We start from the raw sequence: 14728 nt of genomic DNA, 5'->3' as shown, positions 1-14728 counted from the left end.
ATTTCCCATCTAAGGATGTTTGGATGTGCAATTTATGTACCTATTTCTCCACCTCACCGCACAAAAATGGGTCCTCAAAGAAGAATGAGAATTTATGTTGGATATGAATCTCCATCTATAGTAAAATATTTAGAACCATCAACTGGAGATTTATTTACAACTAGATTTGACGATTGTCATTTTGATGAATCGGTTTTTTTCAATATTACGGGGAGAAATAAAGAAGCTGGAGAATAAAATCTCTTGGAATGAATTACCACTTTCAGTTTTAGATCCTCGTTCAAGTCAATGTGAACTTGAAGTGAAAAAGATAGTTCATTTACAAAATGTAGCAAATCAACTGCCGGATACATTTACTGACCCTAAGAGAGTAACAAAGTCTCATGTACCAGCTGTAAATACTCCAATTAGAATTGATATCCCAAAAGGAAAAAATACAACTACAAATGAATCTGACGCACGCCTGAAGCGTGGAAGACCAGCCGGTTCCAAAGATAAAAATCCTCGAAAATGAAAGGGAGCAAATATAATTGATGGTCCAAAAAAGAAAACAGAATCTCTTGAAAAGATTAATGAAGCTCTAGAATAGCCTAATGACATTACAAAAGAAACCGAGATACCTGAAAATTAAGAAAATGAAGAGATCTCAATAAATTATGTCATGACAGGAATAAGATGGAACCGAAATAAGATAGACATCGATGATAATTTTTCATATCATGTTGCGCGCGAGATTATGGAGAAAAATGAGGATCTTGAACCTAAAACTACAGAGGAATGTAGAAATAGAAAAGATTGAAAAAATGGAAAGATGCAATAAAAAAAAGCTTAATTCTCTTACTCAACGAAAAGTTTTTGGACCTGTAGTCCGTACACCAAACGGAGTAAGACCAGTGGGACACAAATGGGTATTTGTGCGCAAAAGAAACAAGAAAAATGAAGTTGTGAGATATAAAGCAAGACTTGTTGCACAAGGTTTTACCCAAAGGCCCGAAATTGATTATGAAGAAACATACTCTCCTGTGGTTGATGCAATTACATTCCGTTATCTAACAAGTTTGGCAACACATAAAAAATTGGAGATGCGTCTGATGGATGTAGTTACCGCCTATTTCTATAGTTCACTTGAGAATGATATTTATATGAAAATCCTAGAAGGGTTTAAGGTGCCAAAAGCACGAACTCCTAATTCTCGAGAAGTACATTCGGTAAAATAAAATAAATCTTTGTATGGATTTAAACAATTTGGTCGTATGAGGTTCAATTGTTTAAGTACATTTATGTTGAAAGAGGGCTATAAAAATGATCCATTAAGCCCATGTGTATTCATAAAAAGATTCGGGTAAGAATTTGTGATAATTGCTGTTTACATAGATGATTTGAACATAATTGGAACTCCTGGAGAATTGGAAAATGCCACTTCTTGTTTGAAAGAAAAAATTGAAATGAAAGATCTTGGTAAAACAAATTTTATTTGGGTCTTCAAATTGAGCACACCAAAAATGGAGTTTTTGTACATCAATCCAGTTATCTAGAAAAGGTGCTTAAAAGGTTTTATATGGATAACTCACATGTAACATCCCAAAAATCACGACCAAAAATTTCTTTTTAAAACATTACTAAATCACAGTATCAAATCATTTCAAACATACTAAAAGGGTTATATAACAAATCAGAGTATCTTTTCAAAACACTTGTTCATTTTATCAGAGTAAACATCCCAGGCTAAACTTCTTTGCTGTGTGTGTGTGCCATGCGATCACCCCGAGCTCTTCCCTCCGCTACCGGAAGTACCTGAAACCAAAACTGAAAAGCGTAAGCATGAAGCTTAGTGAGTTCCCCAACCTACCACATACCACATACTGGGCCTTGCCCACTGCATCGGTCCCTTCCCGGCATCGGACCGAAATCCAGACTAACCTGGGCCCCGCCCACTGCATCGGGCCCCGCCTGGCATCGAGCCCCGCTCGGTATATAGATCTGTTCTCTTACGCCCCGCCTGTCTCTGGGCCTCGCCCGCTACTAACAAATACAATCATATAACATAACACATGTCATAAAGCTAATCATACTCTACTGTACTACTGATGTAAGGCCTCGCCTATCTTGGGCCCCGCCCCTATCCTGCTACTGGTGAGCCATGGAACCCCATCCACGCTCCTGCTGATAGTGAGATACGGGCCCCCGCCCACACTCACCTCCCTCCTAACTCGGGCCTCGCCCCTGCTCTGCTACTAATGAGATACGGAACCCCGTCCATACTCGGCTAGTGATGAGATACGGGACCTCGCCCGACTCACCTCCCTACCAGGCACATACAAGTATCACAAAGACAACAAGTATAACTACACATCCACTACTGCCTCGGGTGCCACCCGGCTTCGGACCGAAGTCTGGAACATATAAACTGCATCGGGCTAACCCCGGTAACGGATCTAAATCCGAACAAATCACAATAAGTGCCTAGGGCTAACCCCCGAGTCTTCCTACTACACATATCCATAAGCATAAACATAATGGGCCGACATTGTGGCCGTAGACCCATGCACACAGTGAGGAGACTCACCTCGCACTGCTGAAGACTAGCTGAACACTTCTGACTGCTAACCGGCAACTTCTGAACCGCTGATCCTCCGGCTCCCCGAACTATCAATACCCAAGGTAACATTTAGACCACAATATTCCGAATGTCAACCCTGGACAAACTTGGTCAAAGTCAATGGTCAAAGTCAACTTCCAGTTGACTTGACTCGCTGAGTTGTTCTACCAACTCGTCGAGTCCATACTCCTCCGATCCATTACAACCCCTGACTTAACTCGTCGAGTCTAGCAAGAACTCGACGGGTTCTCCTTCAACCATACAATTCGGGACCATCCTCAACCGACTCGCCGAGTTGTATGAACAACTCGTCGAGTCCACCTTCATGACTAAGGAGATTGCCTTGGACTCACCGAGTTCCTCCTCGAACTCGTCGAGTACTATGATCTTCATGCCCAATATGGACCCAGACAGGCCGAGTCCTTCACCAACTCAACTCATTGATCTAACTCATAACCAGAAGGGATTTGGGTTTGCGACCCGACTCGCGAGTCCATACACCGACTCGCCGAGTCCGCTTTGTGACATCTCAATTCTGTCGATTACAGTCCATTTCCTTGCTTCCAACTCATAGATCTGGACTCTTCAGGCTAGCATTACACGTAAAGTTGCTAACTTTACGTGCATGCAAGGTGCTATGAAGCTAAAAATCTTAATCCAAGCTAAAATGAAGGTCTAGGACATGAAATGGAACCATAGCTGGATAAAGCTAGCAACTCTGAGCTTCTAAAGCTCAAGAGTGCCCAGATCTGAAGCCCAATACATCCTCAAGGGCTTAATACTCGGATTAACCTTGGAAATGGCCCAAATGTGTAAAAATACAAGCTAGAAAGGGAATCTAGATGATTAACAGTAAAAGTATAAGCTTTATACCTTCAGATGATCTGAAATGCCACACCAACTCTGGATCTATAGCTCCTTCTTGCACCACTAAGAGTCTCCTTCCTTCCCCAAACTTCAAATCACTCACAAAGGCAAGAAACTAGCTCTATACTCCACAAGGTTGATTAGGGTTTCGAGAGTAGGTGAGGGGAGTGATGGAGGCTGGGGTGGAGGCCTGAAATGTTGCTTAAATAGGGCACCAAGTCCCAAAATTAGGGTTTCCAAACCCAGACCAGACTCGCCGAGTCAGTCTCCCCGACTCGTCGAGTAGGTCACTTAATCCGCGACATGGGTCACGCTCCGACTCGTCGAGTTCTTCCTTGGACTCGACGAGTTGACCCCTTTGACTTAGGGTTTTTCTTTCCTTTCTGGGTCTTTTGGATTTTGGGTGTTACAACTCTCCCCCACTTAAACTAGACTTCGTCCTCGAAGTCCGTCATGGCCAACAATCTTGCAATCTGCTCACAACATTTCTGCTCGGAGAATACTTCTCCTACTGAACCCGATCCTCGAGGGATCACTTTTCCTTGAACTTCCGCCCAGTCATTCCGCCCAAACTAATCCTTGAGGGTAAGAACCACGAGAGCACTCCGCTCACCAACAATCCTGAGATCACGACTCTTTACCAACTGATACTCCTTTCGGTACTCCTCGAGTACTTATGCTGGGCATCCTAGGGGTTCACCCCTTTCCCTTGTGCGTTCACTGGCCTTCCCAAGGCAAACTTCGCAAAAACAACAGCCTTTACTTCCTCTGTGAAGGACATACCCTTCGTTGAACCTACCTTTCCAGCCACTCCCAGTGTTGGTCACTTCGCTGATACATACTGAGTGCTTCCTCTTTCTATATACTGATGTTGGAAAACCCCTCCCAACGGATGGATCAGATAATCCTTCGAGTAAAAGACTCATCCCTGCAATGGTTAGACTCACACGAGAGCTGCGCAGTAGAGTCAAATCGTTCACTCTGAGATTATTTAATCCCGCTTTTAGTAGCCTAGCAACCCTCAGTCAACTAACTACTTCCACTCACGGATCCTCTAGTTGTGCCTGTCCCAAGATTCTGCTGTCTCTGATCCGCTTTCCGGACGAACCGAGACCACCCCGGTCCCAACTAATCTGCCATTACCTTGACTACCGGACTCCTACCGGTTATTGAACTCAAACACCATCTCTCAGTCGCTCTCAGCGACTTCCGAAGGAAACTTCGGCTAACTAAAATTGCTCTGTCTACCTTGCCACTCTGTCTCTCTAAATCCTAGGATCCTCGATCCCCTATCTTGTCTCTAAAGTCTCTACCAGGTTCCACCTGCGCTGCTAAAATCTCACGGGCCTCGCCCACGGGTCTCACCCAAACTAGATCTAGAGCGGTCTCTCCCTCTAGTTTCGCCTGTACTGCTACTAATATACGGGCCTCGCCCACGGGTCTCACCCAACTGTATCTTGGAGCGGCCTATCCCTCAGGTCTCACCTATGTAGAGACCCATTTTTATAACGAACGGTGAATGTGGAAATAAGATATCTCGAGATTAATCGTGTTTTTGTAAGTATGAACACGAAGAACATATTATGAATTCATGAAAAAGACTAAGAACAAAGAGAGAATAATATTGATATTCATGAAGAACATGGTGGGAGAGAAACTCTCCCTGGGTGGGAGAACCCACCAACTTTCTCTCTCTAGAGATTACATACTAGAAAAGTGCATTATAATACTACATAAAAAGTTACCACCTCTCCCTTTATATATGAGGGAGAGTAAATACACCTAAAATACAATAAGGGAAAATACAACCTAATAAACACTTATTATTTGTGGAGCATTTACATGCACCAACATTCTCTCCCTAAATGCTTACAAATGATGAGAGATACAACAAGTGATACAAGGCTATAATACAGTAATCCGACTAGCAAGTGTGGTAATAAAATGAAACCAAGTGCTGAAATGTCTCTGAAACTCTGAAGTGTCTGTGAAGTCTGAAACTGGCCATGGATCTCTAACAATGAAGGTCTTCGTCTTCAAAGCACAACCAATGAAGCAGAAAAAATAAGATCTAAATCTTCAAACCAGTCATAATCACCGGAAGAAGAAGGTCACCATGAGCAAGTAGAAGATCCAATAAAAGAAACACTTCGGCTTCAAAAGTCTGAAAAACATCTCGAGTTCTCGAATCATAATACACCGAAATTCTTCAAAGAATAACCTGCTAACAATGTGAAGCATCCATAAAATGAAGTACGGATAAAAATAATGTGAGTCCAAAAACATGGTCCAGCAATGCCGGAAATTTGATCCAAGGACCAAAAATAAGTGTCACGTCACATTGCCAAAATAATCTTCGTCTTCAACATATCACAAATCCAAACTCGTGAAACCATAAGATCTGAACCGGATGCGAACACAAAATCATCCTGTGGTAGAGTCCGAATAATAAATAATCTGAATCGGAAAACATCGAGTAATGCCACAAATTTGATCCGTAAAGACCAAAAGGAAGTGCCACATCGCATCACTAAATAAATAATCGTCTTCAGAAGTCTTCAAAATCCAAACTCAAACAATCATAAAAACCAAATCCGGATGATATTCTCTCCCTATTTTTGATAACCAATGACCAGATATCAAAAATCAACAAATCATCGGATGGAGAGTGTCGGATACCAAGAGCTAATAGAGAAGCTCTCCCTTGATGTATGAAGGGTCTCGATAAGAAACGAGACAGAGTAAAAGAGATACTCTTGCGGTCATGAGGAGGCGGGTGACATAGTTGTTGAAGCTGTGCTGAGAATAATCTGTTGTGCTAAAAATATATCCAAATATCCAAACTGCGGTGCCGGAACACTTGAAGTGGTCTTCAATAGAGAATAAAGTCCACATGCTCAAGATACATGATTCGTCAACCAAAAATCAAGAGCGACAAGTCATAAAATCTCATAAAGTGAAGAATGCGAAACAACTTTGTTGATCAATCGCCGTTGCGGTGCAAGCATCACAAAAAAATAATATGGAGTCCGACGGCGGTAGGAGTATTCTTCCAATAATAACCGGCATGAAGTGAACCAATGTGACAATCCAAGGTTCGGTTGTGGCAAAAATTGGTGTTAAAAAAAATAATTGGTTTTAATAATAATAAAAAATGGCTAAATAAAAATAATTGGTGAAAAAAAAAATTGTTGTTAAAAAAAAATTGGTGTTAAAAAAAATAATTGGTGTAATAAAAAAATTGGTTTTAATAAAAAAATGGCTAAAATAAATAATTGGTGTTAAAAAAATAAATGGCTAAATAAAAAATTGGCTGAAAAAAAAATTAATTAAAAAAAATAATGCAGAAAAAAAAACTGAATAATAGAAAAAATCTTAAATAAAGAGGGTTTTTTAAAAAAAAAGGGAAAAAGGAGGGGAGGGGAGGAAAAAGGAGGAGGAAAGGAGGGGGGGAGGAGGAGGAGGGAGGGGATGAAGGAAGAAGAAGGAGGAAGGGGGGCTGAAGAGAGGGATTCGAAGTTGAGGAGGGGCTGAAGAGGAGAAGATCCGAAGTTGGAGGCTGGTTGCGGGTCTAGGGTGGTTGCGGATGAGAGAGTGTGGCTTAGGTGGGAGGTGGTTGCGGTGGGAAGGGTTGGGTGCGGATGGTGGGCTGCGGATGGATGGTCTTGAGTGCGGTGGACGAAGTGGCTAGGCTGACTGCGGTAGGCGAGGAGGCAAGAGGAAGCGAGCTGCGGTCCGAGATGGAGAAAGACGCCTGCGGTCCGAACCGAACTGCAGTGGAGCGCCTGCGGTGCGAGGACCTCGGTCCGAGAAGAAGGACTTCGGTCAGCAGGCAGGTACCGCAACTGCGGTCAGCAGGTAAGGAATAGGGTTCGGTCTCTCGGTTGCGGACCAAGAGGCTGCGGGTAGGGACTTCGGATCAGGGGCTGAGAAGGGCTGCGGGTAGGCTTCTAAGGGGACTCCGGTAGGCAGTTTTTGGCTGCGGTTCGGGGGTCTGGAAAGGGCTGAACAGGTGACGAAAAATGCTATTTTTTTATGAAAAATGGTACCGCAAAGGCCATTTATTCATATTTTAATTAGGGAATCTTTTTATAAAGCATTTTAAGTCAACATGTGGTCTTGGGAAGGCAAAAGGAAGAGTGTGCAGGGGGTTTTTAGGGGACAAAAGGTGATGGGAAATGACAATGTCACATGGTTTTTGTCTTTTTGAGGGAGCAAATAGTGGAATACTCTTTACCCAAAAGAGTAACAAGGACAATTGACTTTTTGCAAACAAATAATACGTCCAAATTTCTTCAAATCAAAGATCCACATCAACAATTTTATAATTGAGAGATATGAAGATAATACCTCTTATGATGAGAAAAAGTGCTGGGAAAAAGTCTTCAAAAGAAATTCTCCACTTTCTTCATGAATAATAAGCCCATTAATCTTTGTGTCTTCACATCCAAGAAAAAGAACTCCTGGAACAATTTCTTCAACCTTTTGGAGACCACAAAAATAAAACTCTCCCTGGGTGGGAGAACCCACCAACTTTCTCTCTCTTTAGGATTACATTGTGAGAAAAGTAATCTCTAAGAAAAGTAAAATGAGCTAGCTTTAGAAATAAATGACCAACTCTCCCTTTATATAGGAGGGAGAGTATTTACACCTAAAATACAATAAAAGAAAAATACAACCTAATAAACACTCATTATTTGTGGAGCATTTCCATGCACCAATAACCTATCTAGGGCTATGCAGGCCTGCCTCCACACTAAATCTCAACGAACTATGTCTACCTGATCCTGGCCATACTAACTAGGAGATACGGGCCTCGCCCACACTCTGCTAACTAGGAGATACGGGCCCTCGCCCACACTCCCCTATCTAGGAGATACGGGCCCTCTCCCACACTCCTCTAATTGGCTATTAACAAATGTTGCGGCTATCCCACAGTCTTACCACACTCCCCATGCTGTCTCTACACTGACTACTAATCCGAAAGCATCCCATGCCGGACATTCACTCAATCTGCATCTTGCCTCACTCGAGTCCTGCCGGCGATCCTCCAACCTGGTTTTCCGAACCAGCTATCGTCTAACGTGATTACTATGGTCATCCCGTAGCCTCACTACACTTTCCGTACTGTTTACCTGCTGGTGAATGCTACGGCTGTCCCGTAGTCTTACATCCTGGCTAAAATCACGTCCTGTCGAGAAAATCTTCAACCTGGTTTCCCAAACCAATCATCTACTGATCGCTATTACACGCACTCAACACTGGGAAGTTTCCCAAACTCCCAACTCACGCGTTTCTCATCCGAACAGCCACTCAGACTATTACCCTGCTCAATAGAGTTGCGAACACATTCCAACTCCTTACTTACTTCTGATCCTGAATACTTGGAGGGCTCTCCCCCACTTTGACTCAACTATCTCCTTACAGTTTTCTGTCTGGGAAGGATTCCCAATCCTTCTTACCATTCCATAATCGTCCTGCTAAGAACTGAGGTTTACCGCTGCCAGTGCTCCAAAGCTAACCAATACCATGACGCCACCGCCCTTGAAAGCTGGCGAAATACTTCTAGAGTCCCAATTTCACGCTTGCTACAATGACCGCATCCTGAGTGACCTGCTCTAAAAGGGGTACAACTACGGACTACTACTCTAAACCCATGGTATGCAGATGGCATATAGCTCAATCATAAGCAGGAAATAGAATCCATAGTACAATCACTAATACCGATGCAGTACCATAGCAATTAAATCATAAATAAAACTGTCAAGAAGCTAAAGGATACGCACCTGCCACATCCGGGGCTACTCGCATGTCATCTGAAACCAACTGGTACGCCCTGCTCCGTGCCGTAGCCGCCTCTGCCCGGCCCTGCCGACCGTCGGTGATCCTCAAAGTCGTAGGGGCAGGTGCTATCACCTGTCCTGCTGAAAGTAAACTCGAACACTGGGCCTTCTTGTGGCCCCTCTGACTACAATGAAAACATATCAGGTCTGATCCCTGAGTGGTGGTGGCTGTACAATCTCTACTAAAATGACCAGTCCGGCCGCACTTGCAGCAGCCAGAATCACCACCACTACCGCTCATGCACGCACCCTCATGCGTCCTGCCACACTTGCCACAGCGGCTGCGGCTCTGGAAATCCCTCGATCTCGAATCTGACCCCTTGGGTCTCTTTCCTGAACCTGTGGCTACCTGAATCTCATCTGGTTTCCTCTTCCTCTCTAACTCCAAATCAATCTCTCTCTCCCTGGCACGAGCAATCATATCCTCCAGTGTCTTGCAGCTGGACCTGCTCACAAACTGCCTGATGTCACATCTCAGCATCTCGTGATACCGAGCCTTCTTCATCTCCTCGTCCGCCACATACTGCGGCACGAGAAGGGCTCTCTCTCTGAACTTGGCGGTGATATCCGCCACAGTCTCAGTCGTATGCTTCAAATCCTGAAACTCTCGTGCTAGCTGCTGCACCTCGATCACTGGTGCAAACTCGGCCTGAACCTGGTTGAGAAGTCAGTCCATGTCATCGCGTCCAACGCGGCATCATCTCCAATGGCATGTCCAACCTCCTCCCACCAATCTTGTGCTCTGTCCTTCAGAAGACATGAGGCAAGTCGGACCTTATCCCCCTCGGGACATCGGCTCGTACGGAAAGCGTTGGCAACATCGGCCAACCACCTGCTGCTAGTGATGGGGTCCCGAGCCCCATGGTAATCTGGTGCGCCACAAGCTCTAAACTCTCGAAATGTCAAAGTACGCGCTCCCATCATGGCTACCATCTCGGCGCGGAAGGCTCCCAGCCTCTCATCCAATATCTCCAGTATGCCCTCCTTGACCGTGCCAAAGATCACATGAGTCTGATCTAGAATACTGTACGTAACCTCGGCTGATACAAACCCCCTCATCTGCTCCTCGAGCTGCTCGGTCCCTGAACCCGAGCCCGATCCCTCTCCGGCGCCTGATCCGCCAACTGGTCTACCCCGTAGTGTCACCATTCTGCAACAAATCATAACTACCATCAAAATACACCTTTCTACCGAGGGATCACACTCACACTATAAGTTTCCCGGTTTCATCTCAACCCTTCTTGAATCGAGTACAGATCCTCTGCTTTCAGTAGTATGGGCCCCTACTACCTTCCACATCTATCCGTACTTTCCTCAAGAATTGCCTCGACTACACCAAGTCCCTTTCACTGCTACTAACACTGCTCCCAGCACTACTCTCATCATAGGCTTGCTCTAGGGTAACCTCTAACACACTATATGCCATCAGCTGCATAAGAAGTCCCTGTCATCTCCCCTTAACTAACTCGCGAATACCATTACATATTGTTTAGACTAGATAATTCTTCGAATGAGAGGTCCTACCCTACAACGGTTAGACTCCGACAAGAGCTGCGAAATAGGGCTAGACCTAACCTTCTGAAATTATTTAGTCCTTGCGATATGTAACTTAACATATTCGTTTACTAGTTAATTAGAGATAACTAAAACTCCTAATAGCACAAAGCAAGTAGCATTCGGGCATTGGGAAAGATAACCACATAATACAATCAAGTTGTTCTATCCTCTAATCAGGAATTTGTACTAGCATGCAATTCATAAGGCTCATACACATATAACATGCACATAAGGCATCCTCCTAGTTCCTTAGTCCTAATCTAGCATGCAGTTCTAATAAGCATATCATAACATAACTTGTATGGGTATTTTGGGGTACTTACTTGAGCTCGGCTGATTGCATGTACCACACCTCTTTTCTTCTTTTTCAAAACTCTTTTCCTTTTCTAGAGATTCCTTTCTTTTCTCAAAGCTCTTTTTCCAAAAATGATTTTCCTTTTGAAAATTTTCATACCAATTCATCAGTTTGAGTCCAGACACACCCGAGAGCGTGCCCAAATCTCTCAAACCAAGGCTCTGATACCAACTTGTAACATCCCAAAAATCACGACCAAAAATTTCTTTTTAAAACATTACTAAATCACAGTATCAAATCATTTCAAACATACTAAAAGGGTTATATAACAAATCAGAGTATCTTTTCAAAACACTTGTTCATTTTATCAGAGTAAACATCCCAGGCTAAACTTCTTTGCTGTGTGTGTGTGCCATGCGATCACCCCGAGCTCTTCCCTCCGCTACCGGAAGTACCTGAAACCAAAACTGAAAAGCGTAAGCACGAAGCTTAGTGAGTTCCCCAACCTACCACATACCACATACTGGGCCTTGCCCACTGCATCGGGCCATGCCCGGCATCAGACCGAAATCCGGACTAACTTGGGCCCCGCCCATTGCATCGGGCCCCGCCCCGGCATCAGGCCCCGCCTGGCATCGAGCCCCGCTCGGTATACAGATCTGTTCTCTTAGGCCCCGCCTGTCTCTGGGCCTCGCCCGCTACTAACAAATACAAGCATATAACATAACACATATCATAAAGCTAATCATACTCTACTGTACTACTGATGTAAGGCCTCGCCTATCTTGGGCCCCACCCCTATCATGCTACTGGTGAGCCATGGAACCCCATCCACACTCCTGCTGATAGTGAGATACGGTCCCCCGCCCACACTCACCTCCCTCCTAACTCGGGCCTCGCCCCTGCTCTGCTACTAATGAGATACGGAACCCCATCCATACTCGGCTAGTGATGAGATACGGGACCTCGCCCGACTCACCTCCCTACTAGGCACATACAAGTATCACAAAGACAACAAATATAACTACACATCCACTACTGCCTCGGGTGCCACCCGGCTTCGGACCGAAGTCCGGAACATATAAACTGCATCGGGCTAACCCCGGTAACGGATCTAAATCATAACAAGTCACAATAAGTGCCTAGGGCTAACCCCCGGGTCTTCCTACTACACATATCCATAAGCATAAACATAATGGGCCGGCATTGTGGCCGTAGACCCATGCACATAGTGAGGAGACTCACCTCGCACTGCTGAAGACTAGCTGAACACTTCTGACTGCTAACCGGCAACTTCTGAACCGCTGATCCTTCGGCTCCCCGAACTATCAATACCCAAGGTAACATTTAGACCACAATATTCCGAAAGTCAACCCTGGACAAACTTGGTCAAAGTCAACTTCCAGTTGACTTGACTCGCCGAGTTGTTCTACCAACTCGTCGAGTCCATACTCCTCCGATCCATTACAACCCCTGACTTAACTCGTCGAGTCTAGCAAGAACTCGACGGGTTCTCCTTCAACCATACAATTCTGGACCATCCTCAACCGACTCGCCGAGTTGTATGAACAACTCGTCGAGTCCACCTTCATAACTAAGGAGATTGCCTTGGACTCGCCGAGTTCCTCCTCGAACTCGTCGAGTACTATGATCTTCATGCCCAATATGGACCCAGACTGGCCGAGTCCTTCACCAACTCAACTCATTGATCTAACTCATAACCAGAAGGGATTTGGGTTTGCGACCCGACTCGCCGAGTCCATGAACCGACTCGCCGAGTCCTCTTTGTGACATCTCAATTCTGTCGATTACAGTCCATTTCCTTGCTTCCAACTCATAGATCTGGACTCTTCAGGCTAGCATTACATGTAAAGTTGCTAACTTTACGTGCATACAAGGTGCTATGAAGCTAAAACTCTTAATTCAAGCTAAAATGAAGGTCTAGGACATGAAATGGAGCCATAGCTGGATAAAGCTAGCAACTATGAGCTTCTAAAGCTCAAGAGTGCCCAGATCTGAAGCCCAATACATCCTCAAGGGCTTAATACTCGGATTAACCTTGGAAATGGCCCAAATGTGGAAAAATACAAGCTAGAAAGGGAATCTAGATGATTAACAGTCAAGGTATACGCTTTATACCTTCAGATGATCTGAAATGCCACACCAACTCTGGATCTATAGCTCCTTCTTGCACCACTAAGAGTATCCTTCCTTCTCCAAGCTTCAAATCACTCACAAAGGCAAGAAACTAGCTCTATACTCCACAAGGTTGATTAGGGTTTCGAGAGTAGGTGAGGGGAGTGATGGAGGCTGGGGTGGAGGCCTGAAATGTTGCTTAAATAGGGCACCAAATCCCGAAATTAGGGTTTCCAAACCCAGACCAGACTCGCCGAGTCAGTCTCCCCGACTCGTCGAGTAGGTCACTTAATCCGCGACACGGGTCACGCTCCGACTCGTCGAGTTCTTCCTTGGACTCGACGAATTGACCCCTTTGACTTAGGGTTTTTCTTTCCTTTCTGGGTCTTCTAGATTTTGGGTGTTACATCACATCCATTGAGTAACCTGATGGTAGTAAGGCACTTAGTTGCCAAAAAGAACCAATTTCGGTCTTGTGAAAAAGATGAAAAACTTCTTGGTTCCGAAGTACCATATCTTAGTGCTATTGGTGCACTAATGTATCTTGCTAATAATACGAGACCTGATATATCTTTTGCAGTAAACTTATTAGCAAGATATAGTTCTTGCCCAACAAGAAGACACAAGAATGGAGTCAAACACATTCTTCGATATCTTCGAGGTACAATGGATATGTGCTTATACTATTCAAATTCATCAAATGTCGAGTTAATTGGTTATGCCGATGCTAGATATTTGTCTGATCCACACATATCTCGATCCCAAACAGGTTATTTATTCACTTGTCGAGGCACCGTAATTTCTTGGCATTATGTTAAACAAACTTTAGTTGCTGCTTCTTCTAACCATGCAGAGATTATACTAATTCATGAGGCAAGCTGTGAATGTATTTGGTTAAGAAATTTAACTCATCACATTCGTGAGAATTGTGGTCAACTTCTAACATGGACGTTCCAACCATACTATATGAAGATAATGCGGCTTGTATAGTCCAATTCAAGGAAGGGTTTACAAAGGAGACAGAACCAAGCATTTATCACCAAAAAAATTCACTCATGATCTTCAAAAAGAGCGTGGCATCAACATCCAGAAAATTCAACCAAGTAATAACTTGGTAGATTTGTTCACTAAATCGTTTCCTACATCCAAATTTGAAAACATGGTACGAAACATTGGAATGCGATGCTTTAAGGAAATCAAGTGATGTGATGATCAGGAGGAGTTAGAAACATATTGTACTCTTTTCCTTAGCTATGTTTTTCCGATTGGGTTTTCTTAGCAAAGTTTTTAACGAGGCAATTGTTCCCAATATATATTATTAATCATGTACTCTTTTTCCTTAATAAAAGAGTTTTTCCCATGAGGCTTTACCTATTAAGATTTTAACGAGGCATGATACAATCGTCACTCAAGGGGGAGTGTTATAAAATA

This window comes from Lactuca virosa, chromosome 8, assembly GCF_052849685.1.
Source record: "Lactuca virosa cultivar CGN04683 chromosome 8, Lactuca_virosa_CGN04683_v6, whole genome shotgun sequence".
Classification (NCBI taxonomy): Eukaryota; Viridiplantae; Streptophyta; class Magnoliopsida; order Asterales; family Asteraceae; genus Lactuca; species Lactuca virosa.
This window is presented reverse-complemented; position numbering follows the sequence as displayed.